Here is a 24,534-nt window from a genome sequence, read left to right as displayed (position 1 = left end):
ATTAAGGAACAAAAAAAATAAATTAAGGCAGAAATCATGGCTTTAAAAACAATTAGTGGATTTTCATCTTTAAAATGGATAGAGATAATATATATTCATCTACCTGTCAACTATCATTAATTTATTAGGAATATGGTTTTAAGAAGGAGCTTGTCTCAAATGAGCCTTCTGTACATAGACTTTTTTTCAGCCTTTAATTTGAACTAGAACACTTAGCTGCCAGCTAAAATGAGGAATTGCTCAACTTTCATAAGTAAATGAGTATCTATGATTAAAACATCAATCACGGAAACACTAGTTCTATAAATAGTGTCTAAGTCCAAAGTCCACAGGTAGGGCTAAACACAGACACATGCTTTGTTTTTCTCCTTCTATGTGTGTGTGTGCGCACGTGTGTATGCACGTGACTATCTGATAGGTATTTAGTTTTTCTCTTGAGAAACAAAGGAATGTTGTTTGCTGAACATATGTGTCACCTGGATATTTTGATAAACATTTTTATTTTTCAATTTAACCGCCTATACAATGATTTATAAAGTTTTAACCTAAAATGTTTGTTTGTCCTTGAACTCACTCTGTTTGCTTAAAAAAAAAAAGTCTTATCTCTGATTTATAAGCTTTCAGTTTGGTTTTTCAGCAACACAAAATGAAATTTGAGATAGGAGAAATCAGGCTATAAAATCCAACCTATTCCTCTGCTTTTGACCCAGTGGTAATAATAATAATGTTAATACATTACAGTGTGGTATAGTAGTGAAGTGAAGCTTGTGACCTTTGAAGTTAGACAACTCTGAATCTACACACAGTTGAGTCAGATACTATCTGAGGGACCTTTGGCAAGTTTTTAATCTGTTTCCTCATCTCTAAAATGGGGGAAGTAAAAGTACAAATCTCATAGATTTGTTTAAATGAGAAATGGGTTTAGCAGGATGTCACTAGCAGAAAAGGCTAAAGAATGAAGTTTTGAAAGAATCTGAGTTCATTAACTGGACAGATGTGTAGTCTACTCGTCACCCATTTCCTTACAGTGGAAAGCAAATGGATGAAGAGAAATGTACTAGGGTTCTCTTATGTCCTAGAACCAAGATAGCAAAAGTGCCCTGAGTGGTTCCCTTAGGCTCTTGATCCTCATTTACCTCAACTAAATTCCTCTTCCCCACGTGTTTGGTTGGTTTTTCATTCTTTTTCACTTACCATCCTTAGTTCTGAAATCTAGGTACTGCCTCTTCTCTTATTTCCCCTGTGCTGCTACCTTCTGGGCAGCAAAGCAAGAAAGTTCTCTTCTCAGCAGGAGTGAATACACAAAAATGGAATCACTCACCAGGCAATCCAGAGATGTGATTTACCACTTAAACTCTAGGGTCTTAACCCTGAAGAGGAAGACCAGGGAAGAGTGATAAGCACCATGTTAGGAAAAAAGGATAGCATGAAGGCAGGGGGTATTTCACCCAACAACTATGAAAACCCCAAGTGTTTTCAGTACTCTGAAATGGGTATATTACCCAATAATGCTCTGATTCAAGATCATCTTCCAAGGGTGAAGGTGATCCTCGTGAGTCTAATAATCCCAAATGGCAGCCTTTCACTTGTCTTAAAATACACTAGCATATTACAAACCATTTATAAGCAATGGTAAAGTACCAATGACAGCAAATGATTTATTAAAAGACTAATTTAGAGCAGTTTTCTGTAATGTCAGTTATGTTGATCTCGATGATAAAGTAATTTTTATAATAATGTTACTCTCATTTATCTCACTTGCATTTGTAGATGTTTTCTTGAATAGAAAAAAATGAGGGGCGATGAAGTTACATTGAGGTTCTGGTATTTTCATGGGGAGGAAATTTCCTACCGTATATAAACTAGCTGCCCACAGAAACCTGGAAGATTTCTTAATCTTACACCTTCCCTATCTTGGTCACATTTGCTCCCCTCTGTTTCTTCGTTGTTTTTAACAAGATGAAGTTGAAAATACATATGTCTACCACTTCATTTTTGACGACATTAAGGAAGTGTAGTGTGGGAAAGGCTTCCTCCAGTTTTCAAGCTGGCCTGGCTGGAAGAAAGGAACCCAGGTGTGGTGAGCAGGTGGCGAAGCTCTGAAGGGGAACGGAAATTAAGTGAATTGCTAGGGCCTAGAGGAAGGAAGAGAGAGGTCTGTTTGGGACAGAGAAAGAAGCCTGGTTGTTAGGCTGTAGGGGAATTCCCAAGGAACCTCACCAGGAAAAGAACCCACTCTAATGCTGCTGAGCATATTTATTAATATGTTTATGTAGGCCAGGAGTCTGGGAATTATTTGAGAGTTCAGATTATGTTTTATTCATTTTTGAATCCCTAGCACATAGCACAGGGCCTAACATATATATCAAGTACTCGATACAAATTTATTAAATGATCCAAGCATCTATCTTCCTCAAATCAGAGCTTCAGCCGGTCCCCTTTCACATTCTATACTTCATCTCCTAAATAAAATCCTATTTCCAGTTTGAGGAATGCTTTTATTTCATTTGCAAAGCAGAAGTAGCTGACATATCCCCAATCCATCAAGCTCACATTATTAACTTTTATCATCCCTCTCTGAGAGTTAGACTCACTACTCAAAAGTAGTGAGGGATGATCTTTAAAAACTCATCATTACAATTTTAGACATCCAAATAACCGCCAGGGAAATAGAACAGTTCTTCATAAGAGCATGAAAGTTTTAGTGTAACTAAGTTTATGTTATTTCAAATCACTAAGAAAAAAATTACCTTGACCCCTAAAGAATTTTAACACCTATGGTCTCTTACATGTTATCAATACATTTTAGGTGTTATGAAGACGCGGACATCATTCTACATGGAAATGCACTCTGTCCAAAGAAAGCACAGAGTCAATGTAGCCCCGTGTCCTCTGTTGGCTTCCACCGATACTATTCTCAGCCCCGTCTTCTTAGAGTGAAGATGGTGAAGCACCGACACTTTGGGATTAATAATTTGATGTGAGGATGTTTTTAGAAGCGAGGTGGGAGGCACAGTGTGGGGGTGGTACGCAGCAAAGTGTGCACGAGGAAGGAAAGTGGCAGCGGTAGTTGAGAAAGAAAGTGATTTCAGAGAGCTATTAATTAAGAGCTTTCTCTATTTTCGAGATCTGCCTGAGGTTTTCATCCTATTGTCTCAGAAGGGCATATGTCTTTACTTCTAATGTGAATGATCAACTGTGACACAGTCAGCTCATTGTCAGCCCTAGTAACAGACGAGTTCCACACAATCCAGTGGCCACACCGTGTAGTGATCTCAGGGATGAGTTAAAAGCACAGCCAACTGCCATTGTTAGATGCACATTTCTCAGCTGTACAGACACAGACACAAACTGGGATAAGAATTGATACTACTTCTGACAGTTGGTTCTCAATTGCCAAGCCTACGAAATAGACCTCACTATTACCTGAAAGACTGAGATATGCTTTGGGCGTTCAGGAGGCTAGGCAAGTTTGGCATATAGCTAAAGAGTCGTATGTAACATAAAGATATGGTGTATTTAAACACACATAAAGCAATCTGATGTAAAATTGTAGTTATTGGTTAAAGAAGAAATGAACTGTTCTACGGACGGTTGATTTTGTTTGCTTGCTGCCAAAAGTGGTACGGTAAAAAATAAGCAAACTGAAAAATTCACTCTTCTCTTACTAACAGACCACGTCAACCCAGTTTGTATTCATTAACCTTTTGCAGCATCTGCATGTTTTGATGATGGAAACTTTTTAGACTCTCGTGATAGTTTACGGGAGTCAACGACATTGACCACAATGATCTCTCTACTTTGTAGAGTCACATCAGTTTCATGAGTACAGTCACAGCACTGGAGGGCCCAGGGATACTTAGAAAACATCACAAACTCAATCCCTATTAACTGAAGTTGTTGAGCACAAGTGGCTTCTATGAAGCCTCAGTGTCAGAGAGACAGTAGAGAGCAGTGGAGACTCTAATGAAATAAAGATGTAGCACATACTGTTACTTAGCTTCTACCCAGAGAGTATGTATCAGTGTCTCATTTTTTATAATATATCTCTTAAGTTTTAAATATTGCCTTAATGAAAAATAAATACCTGCGAGTCAAATAAAACATGATCTTCCTGCTGGGCCCACAAACTGTGCCAGTTTTTAATTTCTGACCTGGTATATACATCTTCAAACCTGAGGTCTGGCCATGTTAAGTGAAATGTATTGGGTCTCTCAGATGCTCATGGCAAAGGATTCTTCTGCTGAGTATCTATACATGTAGACACAAAATCATCCCCATGTGAAAGGAGATTGCATAGGCATTTTCACTTAATGAGAGCTCAGCCCCTAACCCTGACATTGACAGATTTCTGTTCGGTGACTGCTTTCGGAACATGTTCAACATGAAAACAAGACCAAACCTCCACACTCATTTGTCAGAAGCAATTTCTACTCATTCAAGGATGCAAGGGAAAATGCATATCCATTTATTAACCTTCGCACTGATTAAAATCCTCATTAGCATTAAAATTCTAGTTGCTTCATTTTTACCTGCATTTTTCAAGGAGGAATAATTTATAGTATTCAAAGAAAGCCGTGCTTAGAAAAAAAATATTACCAAGTGTAAATTAAAAATTCATGCTCTGTATAAGAAAGTAGTTAGAGACACGGCATAAGAATCATGGAGGGTTTACTGAAATAATTGATCTCTAAACCATGTTTTGAGGGGATTGAGAAGCTAATTTAGGATAAAGGACTGAGCAATCCAAAATGATGTAATGGCAAAGGTAATGACCAAAGTCCAACAAAGTGGACTCCATGATGAATCAATTATATCTTGCATTTTGAACAATTAAAAAAAAATTAATGTTTATTTTTGAGAGAGAGAGCGGGGTAGGGGCAGAGAGAGAGGGGAACAGAGGATCTGAAGCAGGTTCTGTGCTGACAGCAGAGAACCTGATTGTGGGGCTTGAACTCATGAACTGTGAGATCATGACCTGAGCCGAAGTTGGACGCTTAATTGACTGAGCCACCCAGGTGCCCCTTGAACAACAATTTTTGAGAAGTGTATCAGGAGAAAACAAATTCATATCAGACTAAAAAAGAAGAAAGATGATTAAAAATGTCTATATTATATTCAGCAGCCCTGTCCTACACAGACATAATTTGGAATAAAAATCTGGAGCTGATGCAAAATTCTGAATCCTGATGATATCTGCTATAGTGTACTTTAAGGCAGACACATAGGCACAGACTATAACATTTTAGAAAAAAAATTGTCAACAAGAATTGAAACAAAAAAAGATGCTCTGATTACTCAGAAAATATAGTGAACACAAATGTTTAGCTCCCTCAAGCATTTAATTTACCCAAAGTTGTACATTATAAAGAAAGAGAAGAGTCTCCCATAGACACAATACGATTGTTTTAATTTTAGACTATTTAGAAACCAATATGCTGAAAAAACAATCAAGAGTCTATCCCCATAAAATATCTTGATTACTCCCCCTGAACTAGATCTTCCACTTTGCTGGACCATTTGCAATTCAGGCTTAAAAAAGGATCCTCTGCAACTCCTTTTCTCCAGAAAATTAGTAGATGGAAATGTGATCTTTTAAGGAGCACTGGAGCTCTCTGTCCAGCTGTCTGTTACTGAATTAGCAAGAGTGCTGAGGTCCCTGGAGGTGCCTGTGATGGTTTGCTTGGTTCTGCAAGTGTCACAAGCTGTGACTACTGACTAAAGCAGTAGGGTTGGCTTGGGTATCCACTGGGTTTAAGACCCAAGAATTAACATGTTTAAGTGGAATCTGGTGTGTAAGTAAGTCCAAGAAGGCTCCCTGCCTCAGATTGCACAGCTGATGCCCACAATTTTTCTGCCACATCAGACCTCTGGGACAGAGATCACTGCGTTGTCACTTAGAAAGGCTCACAGCATTGACTCTCAATTTTGGAGGAAGGGCTGCAGGAATAATTAGGTTCCCTTCCCCCCACCACTCTGGAGCCATTCATATCCTCTCTTCAGACCCCATTCCTTCCCCCCTCAGCAGAGAATCGGTAGAGAATTAGAAAGAAGAGGTCTAGGTTTTAGCCCCAGCTCTAACATCATGAGGACACATTATTCACTCATCTGGGGCTCACCTGTTATCTTTTTTTCTCCCCTGTAAGTAAAGGCAAGACTGAACAGTGGTGTTCAAGCCTGGCTATTGGAATCATTTTAGGACCATCATAAAATATAGATTTCCAAGCCCTACATTTAGATTCGGATTCAGATTCAATAGGTCACAGCATTTAGCCTTCCAGCTAAGGGTCCGTTATTATTACCTGGTAATAATAATTCAGGCCCCCAATTATGCTGCCAGCTTTAAAATAAAGCCGACGATCTAATTATAGACACGAAAAATCAGAAAGCTGTTATTGTGCTGGCAACTCCAATAAGCCCAAATAAAAAGCTGTGAAAATTTTTCTCACTGGCATTCAAGACAGTAAGTAATCTAAATTGTAAGCTCATATACATTTTCCCCCATGAAATTCAATAAAGTCTTTTCCATTCAAATGCAGCCTCTAAGTGTTTTTGTTATTCCGGACTTGACTCTTATGCAACAAAGCTAGCTTATCACTAATCTAAAGATTCTGATGAAGGAAGATGAAAAAGGAGTCCAGGACATCTTTATAGAAAAGTGAATCTCCATATTTGACTGAACTCCAAATCAACTAATTTGGGTACCCAAGTCTCTGTTTTAACTGGCACTGTTCTTCTGGTATAACTGTTTTCAAAAGGGTATTAATATCATAATGTTGTTCTATTCCATAGGAAAGGTAGCAAGAGCTGAAAGAAGCCCACCAAACATTTTAAAAAACACAAGTGAAGACATTGTCCTCTGATTTTATCTCCTAATAGCTCGGGTTGCAGCAAAACACACTGATGTTAATTTCTCAAAATGCATGCAAACATACTTAAACATTTTACTAAAATGCCGAACAAGTCATAGAGCAACTGAAAAATAAAATCTGGCAGGTTCTGCCCTTTCTTTTGGGGTTATGAGTACCAAGTGGTCTGATTCATCTTCAAGAAGCTGTTGGTTTCTAACACGGGGGTTTATACCTACGAGGCACACAGGAAAGGAGACTTGTAGGAGAGAATAGAAAGGTTTGCTGGATTTGTGACAGTCACTAGATCACCCTTGCCCCTCTGTGCCAATGATGGTACTTGTGTTCTGGGAAACGAAATGCTCATGCTACAATGTGGTATATCGCGTAATTTCAATAGTTCATTGAATTCAACTGAAACAAGGCCTAGCCAGTAAATTATTGCAGATGAGAGTTTTTTAAAGGCAGGAAATGACAGATTTATGATGTTATGGCCATGCTGACTAGATTTTCTTAATGGAGTAATATTAGGAAAAGAAATCGTATATATAAAATAACAACTCTTGGCTAATATTTTAGTCTAAACAGAAATCCTGCTGTGATTCTCTCCCCCCACCTCGATACTCATTTTCTTTTCTAAATGTTTCTTAAATAAAGCTCACACTACCCTGCCTCATTCTTTACTTCTTCCTTCTATATCACCACTCCTTCCACACTGCCCACCCAGATCCATTCATCTTTCATAAACTAGCTCACATTCCACCTTCTCCTTGAAGCCTTTCTAGATTAATGCAGTCCCCAAGGATCTCCTTCTCATCTGACTTTAGTGTCATGAATTAATGGTAAGTCATAATGTCTTGCCTTTCTCAAGGCAGTTCTGCCTTTCAGAATATTGTGTAAATGCTTGTGTATCAGATTTCCTGTTGACTCTTGGGGTCTGACAAACGGGAAGCATCTCTTCTTTGTGTCACTTAAAGCACTGGCTTTTGGACTTTTTGGAACATGATGCATAATAAGATATACAATCTACATCATAGTCGGATGTGTATATATACATATAAACATATATTTAATCAAAAAGTTCCATGAACTATACTTACTTACCCTTCTATTCTGTTTTACTCTACTTCATTTTTTGAAAATAAAAATGCCATCAGACCCAGTAAACTGACTTCACAATGGGTTGTGACCAGTTCTGGAAGGGCACTTATTGATTGCCATGGGTTTGCTATATACATTTCCCTCACTTAAGACATAATTTAAGAATTGTGTGAGACCTTTTGGCTGTCTTTAGTACATGTTTCTGAGTTATTCTTTTTTTTTTTTTTTCATCCACTTTTTCAAACCATCATACTTTTGCCTTTTGGGTCATTGGGGACAATTAATCCCTGGCATATACAGTACTTTCCATCTTTTTGCCCTGAGCACTGTTGTCATAAAAATAAGATCCCCTGCCTCCTATAAAACTCCAATCTCCGTTCTCTCATTCCCTTTTATTCTCACAATAGGCAAAGTAGGGGGTAGACATTTCATGGATGAAGAAATTGAGACATAGAGGATTATGACTTTTTCAAGGGTACGTCTCCTTTTTAATCAGGTTATTACAAATTAGCGAATGGGGGGCACCTGGGTGGCTCAGTCGGTTAAGCGTCTCACTTCGGCTCAGGTCATGATCTCGTGGTTTGTGAGTTCGAGCCCTGCGTCGGGCTCTGTGCTGACACCTTGGAGCCTGGAACCTGCTTCAGATTCTATGTCCCCCTCTTTCTCTCTGCTCCTCCCCCGCTCACGCTCTGTCTCTCAATAATAAATAAACATTAAAAAAATTAGTGAATAGTGTTTCTAGATATTTGAAGGGTATAACATTGGGTGATGTGAACAACATAGAGCCTCCCTGGATATGCATGTACCTAACTTACCCAGGTCAAACAGTTTACAGTCATGACCAGATGAGTTAGTGGCCCTGCCGGACTTCAGTGTGAGGGTGGGTCTGCTTCCTTTCACACTCATCTTTCCGTCTCCATCTTCTCTCAGTTTTTCACCCACCCAGAGCTACCTGTTATTCCTGGGCCTCTTCATGTTTTGGCCCCTGTACCAGGACTGCTCCTCTCTCTCCTCTTTACCAAACTAGTTCCTCTTGTTCTTCAGGTCTCTGCACACAGTCCTCGTCCTCTCTACCTCCACAACCTGACTTCCGCAGCATGGTCTACAGGCCCTGTCAGAGCACTGAACCAGGTGGTACTCACTCCCTGCCCAGTTCTGCCAGCAGAGGCTGTCTCGCTCAGTCTTCTATTCCACAGACGAGGACCGTGGTGAGTTCTAGATAAACAAGGTTGATTGCATGAATGAATCAATGAATGAGTGCACAGAGGGCAGAAATTGCTAGCACTGAAAGAACTCACGCGTGAGCTGGGGCTGGAACTGTGTGTCCTGACTCCCAATCTTTTATGATTTTGGATTCCATGATGGACATTTTAATGCTTCCCCATAAGTTGTAGGTTTTTTGACTGGGAATTCATACAGTGAAGGAGACCTATATCTCATAAGTATATTTGAGGCACAGTCAAGAAAATGTTGCAGGGACAAATAATTAAGGCAAGTGTATTGAGGCAATTAAAAAATACCCAAATTTCAAAATGGCTTGTTGGACCTCACCCTGACCTCCAGTTGAGACTGATCTGATTCAGGTCATGTTTCAGGCCTCCACTTCCCATATGAAGCCATGCTTTTTTTTTTTTTTTCCCTCATCATTTTCATAAAAGTCTAGTTAATGATTAGGTGAAGCCTCACCACACCACAACACACTGTACGTGGCTCAGCGTGAGTTCCTCTGCTCTGTTTCCAAAATAAATCCCAGTGATATAACATCTAGACTTGCAATGGCGATTACTACTCTTTTTTCCTGTTTGTGAATCAACAACCCATTCCCCCCACCCCCCAACACATAAAAACTTAAAAAGTGCTCTTGGTGATTCTATTTAAAGAACATTCTCTAATACAAACTCCTGTCATTCGCAGATAGCAACAGAGCAGATTTTCTTCTTTATGCTGTGACTCATGTGTCTTTATTCCCAGGCTCAGGGCAGGCCAATGGTGAACACAATGGAAAAGAAAGAATAGTTTATAACTGGAAAATAAGCACATTCAAGAGAAGTACACTCAAAGCATTATCAAAGTAAAATATGCAGCAGCACCAACAAGAGCAAACAAAAGCCCACGCAAGATATGTGTAAATATTTCATGAGACTAAGCCTTAATCAACTCTCTCCCCAAATCTTGCTGGGGTTGTAAACACTTCAGTTTCTTTCAGTCCCATCATGACCCAGATTCCCCGCAAAACTAAAATGAAGACACGGACTGATGGTTCTTTCACAAATGTGTTGTGAAAAATATTGCGATGGAGCATATCCAGGTTTGCTTTAACAGGAAGATCCCCTTAATAAAAGGTGCTTGCTTCTCGGTGACTCTGAGCTGCTTTCTCCCCTCCTCCAACCCTTGCCTTTTCCCCACCGCCTCTGCTGCTTTCTGGACATTCACATCATCTTAACCTTGAACTGCCTACACTCCAAGCAGAGATTTCTCCCACTGCTTCTCCAGGAGGCCCTTCAAACCCGACGGCTGTTGCTGCCTTCCCACCACCCAAAATTCACTTCCCAGGGTCCAAGAACCCCTCTTCCCCTGCACCTCCTCTTTTATAGTCCACTGTTGTGTCTGAAATTTTGCATCTATCTTTTAGATCTGCCTGGATAGCGTGAAAATCTGTTGTGTGTAAATCGGCTGGCAGTGTTCTTCAGATTTTTTCCTAAGATCCATCTCTACAGAACGCTTTATAGCCTCTAGTCTCTACCCTGACTTAATGTGGTTCCAAAGTTCACCTCTACATACTGAACAGGTCTCTACAATGATTTCCCTTTATCAGCCTCTGCCTCCCCTCCTTCTCTCTCCACCTCTCTCAAGATAAACTATATATGCAAGTGTGTATGTGGATAAACGCACACATACATGTATATACACACACATATGAAATATATGAAAACTACAGTGTTTTGACTCTAAAGAAAATAGACATGGGAAAATGAGAAAAATACAAGTATAGTATTGCCAAACACACACACACACACACACACACACACACCCCTATTTGGATATTCACAGTGTGCAGACCTGATGGATTATAATCCCCACGCCTCCCAGCCCAAGAACGAGAACAGCAGGCTTCGTCTCCCATTTACCTTCAAAGCCAGAGCCTAAGGGAGCAATGACCTTGCAGAGAAATTCATCACCTGCGAGAAAGACGGCCCCTCCTGGAGCGCAGGACGGGATGGGGACAAGAGCAACAGGCAAACGATCAGCGGGCAAAATGTGGGACCGAATCCATACCCCCGGCGGTACCGAGCACACCACAAAGCTCCGGTCTCCCGGGCTGGACGCCGAGCAGAGGTGGCGCAGGGGGGCGTCTCCTCTCGCGGCCGCCGGTCGCCTACCTGCTCTCGCTGGGCTCTCCCCGGCGCCGCGGGGCCGCTGCCTGCGCTGTGGCGGGGGTTTCCCGTCGCATATCCCAAGCGGCGGCTCTCGGCGCCACACGGATAGCTCCGGCGGGCTCCGGAGCGGCGGTCCTTTTTCGCCCCGTTCCGGGAGCTAGCTGGGTGCTCGCAGGAACTGAAATTACTATGCAAAGAGCAGAGGCGGCGCGCAGGAGCCGGGCGGAGACCGCGGGGGCCGCCCCCACCGCGGGGCTGCAGCCGCCGCCGCCCGGCACGGAGCCAAATTGGAGGTGGGAGTTCACGTGCCCGACTGCTCCTCCGTCAGGCCCGGGATGCGCCCACCTGTCCACGGAGGGCAGCGCCGCCGGGCCGGAGCATCCGGGGAAGGGGCTGCAGCTTCGCAGGCAGCGGCGGCGGTGGCGGCGGCAGCAGGGCGCCGAGCTCCGCCCCCGCCGCACCCCAGCCCAGCCTTCCAGGTCCCCCGGGAAGGGTTTGCAGCGGCTACTTGCCGCGCGGCAGGGGTGTGGGGGGTGGGTAGCGGGGCAGGGGCTGGAGGGTCAGCGTTCTGCTGCAAGGTGACCAGCGGCAGGTGGAAAGTTAAGGAGACTAAGGTAGAGGACTAGGGCCCAGAGCGACTGGGCAGGAATTCTGGCCCTTGCTCCTTCCCACAGGTCACCAGACTCCATGTATGTGTCTAGACTCTAGCAGACCGTTTCTAATAAAGCCACGTGCAGAGAAAATCTGAGAACAAGGAACTCCCCGACGTTTCACATGTGTTGCAAAACGGACAGTATCCTGCGTATTTGGAGATGGCATTGCGGACGGTTTTCTTGTCCTTCTTCCCTCTCCCCCACCCCCACTGATGGGCGTGGATGGCTTTGAAAATCGTCCCTGCCAAGTGGCTCCAGTAGTACTATATGGATGTGTAGTATGGTTAACAGCTAGAGATGCTGCAAATGATACAAGGAAAATAACTGTTATTAACTGAATATTGTTGGCAGGCACTATGTAAAAGGCCTTATATGTGCCTTCTCTGATTTCCGCAGCAACTCAGGGGGGTGGGTATTGTTCTCCACTGTATAGGCAAGAAAACAGGCTTCCATGATTTAGACACTTTGGTTGAGGCCACACCTTAGTAACCTGCACAACCGGGATTCAACCCACTCCAAAATATGTCCTCTGAACGAGTACACAGGACTCACCCAAGGATCTTGTTGTAATGAAGATTCTGATTATGTAGGTCTTATGTGGGCAATGCTAAGAAGCTCACAGTGATGTCCATGCTGTTGGCCAAGGAACCAAACTTTCTAACCTGCTAGACCAGGGATTTGAATTAAATTATTTCACCCTAGCTCTAGTTGGTTGATAACAACTTTTTTTAAATTCTTTTTTTATTTTTGAGACAGAGCGCGACAGAGCACAAGCAGGGGAGGGGCAGAGAGAGAGGGAGACACAGAATCCGAAACAGGCACCAGGCTCTGAGCTGTCAGCACAGAGCCCGACACAGGGCTCGAACCCAAGGACTGTGAAATCATGACCTGAGCTGAAGTCAGATGCCTAACCGACTGAGCCACCCAGGTGCCCCATAGCAACTCTCTGAAGGTGGGTTAAGAAGGACTCTATGGTTGTGTCTTGGCTCCTAGTCAGAGAATACTGTAATCAGTTCATTATGTTCAATTTGGTTGTGGAGAGATGGTTGTGACAATGTGCTGGGTGGCCGTCCCCTTCCAAAACAACAGGGGTGGCTATGGTATAATATTGAAGGCGTTGATGCACCAAGGACAGATATCTTCATTCCAGTTCTCACCCTCATTAAGAAAAGCTTAAAGTTTTACACCTGACGTATGTAACACAAAACATTTTACAAAGCGTGCACATAAATAATTTTATCTGTCTTTATAACAACACTGTAAGGCAAGAATAATTTCATGTTACAGGAAAGAAAACTGAGGTGGACTGAATTTCCTGAGGTTAACAATTAATATGCAGGCAGTAGTGGCTAGACTGTGACAGATCTCTAATTCAAGGTTGTTTTTACTATACCACGTGGGTAGTTCCTACTGATGCTGTAACAAATTACCACAAATTCAGTAGCTTGATATAACACAAATGTATTAGCTTACAGTTCTGGAAATTGAAAGTCTGAAAATAGGTCTTACAGGGCTAAAATCAAAGGACCAGCAGGGCTATGCATTCCTTCTGGAGGCTCTGAGGGGATAATCTTTTCCTTCCTTATTGGTCCCAGCTTCTGGAGATAGCCTATATTCCCTGGCTTGTGACCATTGTGATTACCTTGGGTACACCCAGATAATCCAGAAGAATCTCTCCATTTCAAGATCCTTAACTTAATCACATCCATGAAGGGCCTTTTGTCATGTAAGGTAACATATTCATAGGTCCCAGAGATTAGGATGTAGATATTTTTGGAGGATTATTATTATGCCTACTGAAACCTTGATTGGTACTTATCTTAACAGTTTCTACCATACCTTATTGGTCTGAATGACACTGAGGTAATACTTAGGGGAAGTCCTAACCGCTGTTAAAGGCCCTCTTTAACAATACAGAATTTTTCAAAATTCTGCTTCTCAAATATCTGCTTCTAGGATAAATAATGCAATTCAAAACTCAGACAAAATCGAGTGTAACTTCAATTCCAAACCAAGTGATGGTTTTTGAAGTGATGAGAAACAGTAAACCATTATGTCAAACAAAATCAATAAAAATTATTGAACATCTTTTATGCTCAAGACGTTTATAGAAAAACTCTGATATAGAGAAGTTTATCATTTTATTGGGGCACAGAATTTCTGAAAAGTGAAATAATAAAGGATTTAAACAGAAGAAATAAGAGGAGAAGCAACATGAGGTGGTATATGATTAATTGCCAAGTGAATTAGATAAATCTGGAAGTTAGACTTATACTGGAGAGTAGATACAAAACTGGAAAGGTAGGTTGGAAAGGTTGTGTTGCTTAGGATCTTAAATGTCAAACTAAGGAGTTTAGACTTCCCCTGCAATAATAACACTGATAATAACACCTTATGTTCACATAGAATAATTTACCAAGCACTTTTTACATATTTTCAGTCACTTGACTTCCTCCCGTAAGCCCCCAGAAAAGCAGGCCTGTGCATGCGCATGCAACACACAAGGAAGGAAATGCAAGTCTCTTATCAAAGTGGTGTTCTTGACCATTCTATGTAAAATTGCAGCTCCCCTTCCCACTTACATGCTGCCATTCTTTTATCTTCCTTACCCCTGCTCTATGTTTTTCCATTGGGCCCACTACTGCATCTTGATAGAAAAATATTTGTTTATTGATATCTGCTGTTTATGAGGGCAGGGACTTCATCTCTAGTTCACTGCTATATCCTTATCGCCTAAAATAGTGTCCAACACTTATTAAGTGCTCAGGAAATATTGTCGGATGGATCATTATCTCCAATTTAGAAATCAGGAACGAAAATCCCAGATGTTTAAATGACCTTCATGATGTCCAACAGCTAAAAGTGCCTTTACCAAGACTGAAGCCCAATGTCTGGCCTGATGCTTTTTTTTTGATAGACTATTCCCTTTCTGAGTGAAAGCTGTTAGTCATGTTTAAACAGGGGCAGCAATGTATTTTAAAAAGATAAGAATTTGAGAGTAGAATCCTCTCTAAATGTCACATCTTTCCTAAAAGCTTCATCCATCTAGCTGGATTGGCAAGAAACATTGGCAGGACAGAGTTACCAACAGTGAATTCTGGAGGGCTGCCGTCAATTCCATGTTAGTTAGCACTGACTAATACTGTAAGTTGTTTTGTAAGTGTTCTGTTAATTCATGTGCACATGTCTTGACACTCTGGATTATAGGCTTTTGGTCTCAGGGACTATAACTTCTATTTCTTTTATTTATTTATTAGGCAATCTTTTTTTAATGTTTTTTTTGATAGAGAGACAGAGCACGTGTGGGGGAGGGCAAGAGAGAGAGGGAGACACAGAATATGAAGTAGGCTCCAGGCTCTGAGCTGTCAGCAAAGAGACCAATGTGGGGCTCAAACCCATGAACCATGAGATCATGACCTGAGCTGAAATCAGACACTTAACCGACTGAGCCACCCAGGCACCCTTATTTCTTTTATATCCCTGCATTCTGCCCAGTACTGGGTTCTAAATAGACTTACCACTGCATGGTTACAAGAAGGCTGCCATCACTACAAAAATTATTTTATTACAGGGCACCTGGGTGGCTCAGTCTCTTAAGCATCTGACTCTTCGTCTTGGCTCAGGTCATGATCTCACAGGTTTGTCGGACTGAGACCCACATCAGGCTCTGTGCTGACAGTGTGGAACCTGCTTGGGGTCCTCTGTCTCCCTCTCCCTCTGCCCCTCCCCTGCTCGTGTGCATGCATGTACTCTCTCTCTCTCTCAAAATAACTAAACTAAAAAAAAAAATTCTATCATTACAAACCACATTCAAAACAATGTAGGGGATCTGAATATGCCACTGCAAAATATGCCATTTTGTCATTAAGGATTGTTTTGAGCTGGAGGCAAATAGGAGTCAACAGATGCATAAGAAAGCCTTCTTGGAGCTTTCCTTATCTGACTAAAAGAAAACTTCTGAGAAATGAGGACTGCTATAAGCCCCTTTCCTGGGAAGTCTTGTGGCCATGAAAAAGATGGAGAGCCAGCCCCAAGATGGGTCTGCGAACCAATCTTACTAAAATAACCCTTGGCTTTCATTAGGTTCCCCTCATACATTTACCTTGCCACAGTTTGCTGCCCCTAAAAGCCTATACCCCCTTTTCCTTTGTCTCGTCATTTCTCTACAAAATGATTGCTCTTTATTAAGATAAACCCACCCATTTGAGTCATACATCACTGAGTTTCTACTGGATCTATGCACAACACACAGGTAAATAAATTCGGTTTCTTTTTCCTGTCTTAATTTGTCTTTGTCTGTTTATAGGGCTTCAGCTGGAGAAGTTAGGAGGATAGAAGGAAAAGATTTTTTTTCCTCTTCTACAACAGGAAGAAAAGAATTCCTGTGGAAAAGGGGACCTCCATTTTTTTTCATGGAAGAAAAACATTTTCCAGAACCCACTCTCCTAGTCCCAAATAGTTGGCCAGAATTCAGTCACCAAATCACCCAGGAAGACTCTGAAAATGAGCCCCTAGCAAGGAGGAATGGACCTGCCTTGATTTTTCTAGGCTAGACATCCTGGTGCCCCAATCAAAATTGAGGTTCTGTTAGTAAGGGAGAAGGAAGGTCGGCCCTAGGGTCATCCCTTAGCAATATCTTTCACCGACACTGAAAGTGACTGTGACTCACATTCAGGTCTGTTTGGAGGTTCCCTGCCTGCATCTGGATTTCTGGAAAACCATAGCAAGCCGTATAAGTTAGGTTCCTGCTTATTTTCCTCCCTCCCTCCCCCCTCTCCTCCTTCCGTCCCTCCCTACCCAACTTCCTGTTCCCCCTCTTCTTTTTTTTTTTTTTTTTTTTAAATTTTTTTTTTTTCAACGTTTATTTATTTTTGGGACAGAGAGAGACAGAGCATGAACGGGCGAGGGGCAGAGAGAGAGGGAGACACAGAATCGGAAACAGGCTCCAGGCTCTGAGCCATCAGCCCAGAGCCCGACGCGGGGCTCGAACTCACGGACCGCGAGATCGTGACCTGGTTGAAGTCGGACGCCTAACCGACTGCGCCACCCAGGCGCCCCCTGTTCCCCCTCTTCTGATGCTAAGTAGCCTTCTGCAGCATCAGATTTTGCCTACTTAGTATTCCACTGTATATTTAATCAATGTCCTATTGCCAAATGTTTAGATTATCTCTATCTGGAATATTCTTAAGCTAGGCTTGTTCAGTTGATTGCATAAGAGACACTCGGATCACTGCTTGTCCTACTGACATCATCTCTTGCTGCTCCCTAAACTCACATTTTCTATTTCTGTAATAGTTTTTATCACACTAGTAGATTGTTCTGCGACACCATGACTTTGCTTTGATTGTGCCCTCCACCCACCCTCCCCTGGAAGTGCCCTTTCCTCATAGCCGCTTATCAAATTCCTATTCACCTATCAAAATTTGAGTTAGCTTTCGATTCCTTCAGGAACACTTGCCAAAACCACCCATTCTTCTATTTAATTACTTCCTCCTCTGTGATACATCTGTATGAAGTATCCATCCTTGTTGTAGTTAATAAAACACAGTACTACAATTCATGTTTTTTCTCCTGAATACACTCAGAGTTTCATGAGAACCAAGTCTTTGTATTATACCATTTTTTATTATCAAATGTAGCACACCACCTGTTGATTGTTAACATTTGTGGAATTTAAGGCCAACAGTTTTTTAAAGAACTGACTCTGCTCCAGCTGTTGTGCTAGGCATTTTGAAAATCAACTACTCTAATTAAAGTGAGAGAAGATGGAGCAATCATTTCATCACAAAAGATTTCTAGCTAACTTTAAGATGAAGGAAGAGTCCTAAATGGCTTCAGGCTCTGAAAACTGGGGTTGTGTCTACACTGTTGTCATGGGTATGCAATGTGGAAGGATTTGGTTCTTCATCTGGCCATTTTAGCCATGTACACTTGCGGATAGCCACCTTCTATTTAAAACCTGCATGTCATACATGTGAAAGTCTATTTCATACAGGACTGTGTTCCAGTGGTTATTTTTGCTAGGTGCTTTTGGGCGATAAGGAACAAAAATCATGCTCAGTTCACCTCAGCTACTGAAAACTTGTTTAAAGTGCACCAGGAAATAAGGATGCAGGGAACCATCTATGCAAGACACCTGCTGTTTCCGTCTTCTTGACTTCCATTCACCCCTTGCTAATGACTACATCTCAATTTTCCATTGAAGAGCTACATAACTCAGTCCATGTGACTAGGTGGGGCTGACCCTGACCAAGGGGTAAATAGTATGTCTTACTTAGAGCAGTAGGAGAACCACCTGTTCCTGGTCACAGTAATTGGTTCATGGGTGGGTACAAGACCCAAACTATTACTAGAACTCTTGGGAAAGATGGGTCTCTTGACTAGGTATAATGTAAAACTGGAACTGTTAATGGAGGCCATTTGTGGACAGTTTGTATGAGGGAGACATGAAGACAAAGGAAAGGAAAGGAAAGCAGAGCTGGGAGATGGAGAGAAAGTGAGGAGTTCTTTTTCTGGTGATATAATTTAAACGATTACATTCATCCATGCTTGAATTCAAGCTCCACCACTGAATTTTACATTGGTTAATTATTTTCAAGTTGGGATTGCCTCCCACAACTGAAGAGTTCTTATAGGCTCTTGTAATAGCTGCATGGAAAACGGTATATATTGCTCAGGATACAGCAGCAGACCGTGTGATCAACAGTGATGCTTCTGGTCCAGTGTGAAGCTCTCTGGTGACTTGGTCACATTGTCCCTTTAGAAGCAGCCATCTGCTGTTGCTTCTCCTTCTGAAGACTCTGAAGAACTTTCTAAATGCTTCTTTTCTGCTTCTCTGCCTACACAACTATTATCTGAACCCTTTTTTTTCCTCTGCACAAATTGCATTCAAACTTCCCAGGAAAGAGAATTTGATTGACTGCTTGATACATTCCACTGACTGCTTGATATAGTCCCTTAAATGTAGGGAATGCTTTCTTACAAGTTGTTCCCTCTGGCATGATTTACTGTCCCATATCTACCTCCTTCATTTGGCTAATACTTACTTAATTTTCATGTCTCCGGTAAAGCCACTTCTCCTGGAAAGGTTATTTGAATCCCCAGGATTGAGTTAAGTACTTCTACTTTGTGTTCATAAAACACCTTCCTGTTCATCACTTGATATTTCATTGCCTATTTACTTGTGTGCCTCTCCACTTACCACTCTTAGACTGTAATTTCTTTCTGAACAGGAATTTTTTCTTGGTTTATGTTGAGCACCTGGCACAGTTCCTAGCACATGGTAGATACAAAAAACAATATTGGCTAAGTATTGAAAAAATATTTGCCATTGAGATTATGGTCTATCCTAAGTTTCTATTAAAAATCTCATTGACCAAACTAGCAATGGGTCTCCAGAGTTGGTTCTCTTAACTTATCTAGGGTGTAACATCAGGAAAAGGAATTCGAATATAACTAATGAAACGAAAGCAGTAGAGTGCCAACAGTTCATATGTACATTTAATTTACATCAACATAAATACATAGTATTGGGGAGAGGTAGTGAGAGAAATACAGAAATAACAATGCATATAGTGTGCATTTGGCATGACATTTCACCATTTTGCATTTGACCTGGGAGCTGTTCCCTCATGGCAGCTCTCATAACAGGGTCATTATCACCGGGGATGATTCTGGTGTTTGAAGGTACTTTTTTTCATATGACCGCTAAACACAATGATGCCTAAACATCAATTAACCATTTCATTTGGTATTAGACCAAAGGCTCAGAAATCTGTTCTAATGCTGGAAGAAGGGAACCAAAGGAGGAGTTAGTACTTTCTTCTAATGAAAAAAAAAAAAAAGATGATTGATAGACAGATAAGCTAGTGTCGAATATATATTTTGACTGGAGAGGTTTGAAGTCTTTGCCTTTTCTTGCTCCATGTTGCTACAGAACTCAGGCTTTTCACTACATACCCTCCAGCTCTCTAGTCCTGAAGCCAGCTCTGACCAAGACAGGCAATAGACTCACATCCTGTAGCTGGTGACATGTGGAAATAATCTCATTGAATTTCCACATTTGACATGGAATGACTAAGGTGGACCATGAGCACCATATCTGCAATGATGATCAACCTTCCTCTCTGTTCTCTATTATGTTCTCTTCGTTCATATGGTCCTACTTCTGCCTGGTTTTTTAGTAAAGCTGCATTCGCTGGCATTCCAGCATGCTTGTTTGAGACGCTGACCCTTCTTAGCTCTTGCCAGCCCTTTTTATCCAATGGCAGTGGGATGATGGTACTTAGGTGCAATTTTTTCTGGTAATTGGGTGGAGTCCAGCTCTAAATTAGATAGATCTCCTGGAAAGAGAATGCAACTAGCATGTAGTTTTAAATATAACCACCATCCTCAGTCAGTTGAGCATCTGACTTTGATTTTGGCCCAGGTCATGATCCCACAGTCATGCAATGGACTCGCACTGAGCATGGAGCCTGATTAAGATTTTCTCTCTCTCTCTCTCTCTCTCTCTCTCTCTACCACTCTCCCCCACTCATGCATTCTATCTCTCTCTTTCTCTCTCAAATAAAAAAAAAAATTCAAATAGAACCACCATCTAGAGACTGCCTTGCCTCATTCACTTCTAAGTCTGTTCTACCTTCCCTCCACTTTAAAGATGTGAGCTCTATGTAATAAAATTTGCCCATTCTTTCAGACACTATTACTTTTTTTCTGAGTCAGGCCCATAAACCAAGGTAGTTTCCCTAGTCCAAATTCCCAGCCTTCTCCATCTGCTGAGATCACCAACATCCTCCATAAAAACACAAAACACAAAAAATTATTTAACAGTGCTCATCAACTGATGAATGGATACATAAAATATGGCATATTGTACAATGTAATATTACTTGTCAATAAAAAAATTATATATGTTCTAGTTAAAAAACAAAGGATCTGAATAGACATTTCTCCCAAGAAGATATACAAATGGTCAATAAGCACATGAAAAAATGTTCAATATCATTAGTCAGAAGGAGAATGCAAATCAAAACCACAATGAGATATTACCTCATACCCATTAGAATGTCTACTATCATACAACAGAAAATAAATGCTGGCAAAGATGTGGAGAAATTGGAATGCTCATAACTGCAAAAGGGAATTAGATATGGTACAGCTTCTTTGGGAAACAGTTTGGTAGGTCCCCAAAAGGTTAAACATGGAGTTACCACATGACCCAGCAATTGTACCTTAAGTATATCCCAAGAGAAATGAAAACATACGCCCACAAAAGAATATGTACACAAATGTTCATAACAGCATTATTCATAGCAGCTAAAAAGTAGAAAAACCCAAATATCCATCAACTGTAGTACAAACAGCCATAAAATAGAATTTTATTTGGAAATAAAAAAGTATTGATACATGATACAGCATGGAAAAACTCTGAAAACATGTAAAGTGAAAGAAGTCACGAAAGATCACATTTTGTAGGATCCCATTGATAGAAAATGTCCAGAATGCAAAAATCTATAGAAATGGAAAGTAGATTAGTGATTGCCTAATTAGGGCTGTAAAGCAGGGAAAAGGAGAGAATGTGGAGTGACTGCTAATGGGTATGGAGTTTCTTTTTGGGATGATGAAAATGTTCTAAGATTAGATAGGGGTGATGGTTGCATGACACTGTGAATATATTTAAAAACATTGTACAATTTAAAATAGTGAATTGGGGCACCTGGGTGGCTTGGTCGGTTAAGCGTCCAACTTCGGCTCAGGTCATGATCTCACAGTCCGTGAGTTCAGGCCCCGCGTCGGGCTCTGTGCTGATAGCTCAGAGCCTGGAGCCTGTTTCAGATTCTGTGTCTCCCTCTCTCTCTGCCCCTCCCCTGTTCATGCTCTGTCTCTCTCTGTCTCAAAAATAAATAAACGTTAAAAAAAATAAAAAATAAATAAAATAGTGAATTGTATATTATGTGAATTTTATCTTTTTTTTTTTTTTTTTTTTTTTTTTTTTTTTTGAGAACTGGAGAGAGAGCAGAGGAGAGGGGCAGAGGGAGAGAGAGAATATTAAGCAGGCTTCGTGCTGAGGCTCAATCTCGTGGCTACAAAATCATGACCTGAGCTGAAATCAAGACTCAGGTATACTTAACAGACTGAGCCACTCAGGCACCCCATTAATTACATCTTAATAAAGCTGTTTAAAATATTTTAACAGATAGTTTAAGTCCGATTGAATATTTTTTAAAGTTCTCAACTTCTGTTATTCTAAGAATGAGCTCATGAGTAACCTTTTCATGTCTGTTTCCTTAATGCATTATCCTGATCAATGATACTGTCAACCTGTGCAAATATGTCAACCTGTGCAAATAAATTGATACTTTGGTTTGCATATCCATCTCTTGTGAGTCTTTTTTAGCCCAGATAATTTCCCCAGAGTTTGATCACACTTAGGGTGAACAGATAGAATGGATTTTAGCAAACTGCAAAGCTAAACACCTGGCCTGTGTTAGCCTCATACAGGTACTACGTCCCCAAGAGACTCTGCCTAAAATAGCCAACCAGACAGCCAGCTAGCTGGCCTCTTGCGCTTTCTTTTTGACAGGTCTAACCTACAATATATTGGATGGAATGTTCTTTTTCAATGAGGAACTGTAAAGATTCCTAATGGAAATGTGCAGTATCATATCACAAAAGAAAAATAGAGCAGAAATAAATTTAAAAAATAAGATATAGTTCCTGATTTTGTTTTCTGCAATGGATATGAAGCCGTTGCAAAAATAAACAGTGATTTGGCATTTTGCATCACCACTGCATCAGTCGTTAATAAGGACTGAATTAATGAATGAATAAACTCACGTTATCATATTGTTTGTGGATTGATGAATATATTCAGTTTTCCCAGACTGGTTAAGTTGATGTAGTTATGAAATTGCACAACTCAAGGAATAAAATTGTATTCTATGTAAATGGTGTCTTCTGGATTTGTGCAAAACGGAAAATCTGATTTATCTAACAGCTCTTCCAGAATGGTAGTGAAACCTGGAAAATCAAAGGAAAAATGGGTCTTCCTATCTTATCTTTCCCCTTACCTCACCTAAAGGTAGAATTGTACTAGGTGTCCCACTTTACTTCCTGAAACTTGAAGCCACCAAAGCACTCCTTATTGTCAAGTCAATCAGTTTGATGCCTATTAAGATCCCAGAGAAATTTAGGTTATATTTAGTTCTTATGGATTTATAGACTCATATTCATTGATAATTATATTAACATTATAATATTCAGTTGGCTTGATTTTCTATGGCTGATACTCACCATGATGTGGTAGATTAGATATTACTGATTTTTAGGTAAGGATCCAAATAGAAACGGGTGAAATGCATTTTACGGATTTACATCCTGTTTGGCTGCCATATCTTATATCCTAAATTGACTCTTTTGGATGGGTGAAGACAGAACCAAACATCTAATCAGTCCATAAAGTGCAAATAATATGGTGGAACAGAATTTCTAAAAGACATGATTCCCTTTCCTGGGAGACATGGTTATTGACCATGGTAAACATATGCATACATACACATATACATATATATGTACATGTATACATACATATACACATATATGTACATGTATATACATATATGCACATGTATACATACATATACATGCATGTACATGTATACACATACATATATGTAAATGTATGCACACACATACATACACATGTACATGTATACATACATATACACATACACACATATACATACATATACACACATATGTACACGTTATACATGTATACATATGTATGCACATGTACATATATGCACATATACATATATACATACACATACATACACACATACATATATATATACACACACATACATATATATAAACACACAGTGTTATTATATATTTATATATAATGTGTGTCTAAATATGAATATATGTGTGTATATATCAGAAAATATATGAATTTACAGAGGGGATCCATAAAGTCTAGATATATCAATAGTATGTTTTAATTTTTTATAGACTGAAAGCACCTCTGATGAGATAATATTCCTCTAAGTATTATCAGATTTTCTGGAAACAATTTTTTTTTATTTTAGAGAGAGAGAGAGAGAGAGAAGGGGCAGAGAGAGAGAGGAGGAAAGAGAATCTTAAGCAGGCTCCATGCTCAGTGCAAAGCCCTAGGCGGGGCTTGATCCCATCACCCTGAGATCATGACCTGAGCCAAAATCGAGTCAGATGCTCAACCGACTGAGCCACCCAGGCACTGGTGGAAACTTTTTATACATAAGAAATATGAATGCAAAAAGACTTCTTTAGTTAAGAAGACTATTAGATTTTCCTAATCACCAAATGGGTTATTGCTTCTATTTGTAATTTCCAGGATGACTTATCTCCCTAATTATTCATTTACTATAAGGAATCTCTATGTTTCTCTCTATATAAGATAGTTCTAGAAGTTATGTCAGAAAGCATATTGGGGCACTTGGGTGGCTCAGTCAGTTAAGCGTCTGACTTCGGCTCAGGTCATGATCTCACGCTTTGTGGATTTGAGCCCTGTAT

The 24,534-nt window shown here is 40.6% G+C and overlaps 1 protein-coding gene across 2 annotated transcripts in view; it reads right to left on the bottom strand.

Annotated features, from left to right (window-relative positions):
- GPRIN3 (GPRIN family member 3) overlaps window positions 1-11,456 on the bottom strand; it is a 66,817-nt gene extending 55,361 nt beyond the window's left edge. Inside the window, exon 1 of one of the 2 annotated variants that reach the window (XM_030313436.1) lies at window positions 11,330-11,456. The gene's annotated coding sequence lies outside the window, so the exon portion shown is untranslated. The remainder of the gene's footprint in view (window positions 1-11,329) is intronic. The other variant, XM_030313435.1, reaches the window with a different exon arrangement.
- Window positions 11,457-24,534: the final 13,078 nt, after the last annotated feature.

Source organism: Lynx canadensis, chromosome B1 (assembly GCF_007474595.2).
Source record: "Lynx canadensis isolate LIC74 chromosome B1, mLynCan4.pri.v2, whole genome shotgun sequence".
Lineage (NCBI taxonomy): Eukaryota > Metazoa > Chordata > Mammalia > Carnivora > Felidae > Lynx > Lynx canadensis.
Note: the sequence above shows the minus strand (reverse complement) of the source record. Positions and strands in the feature narration are given on the sequence as shown.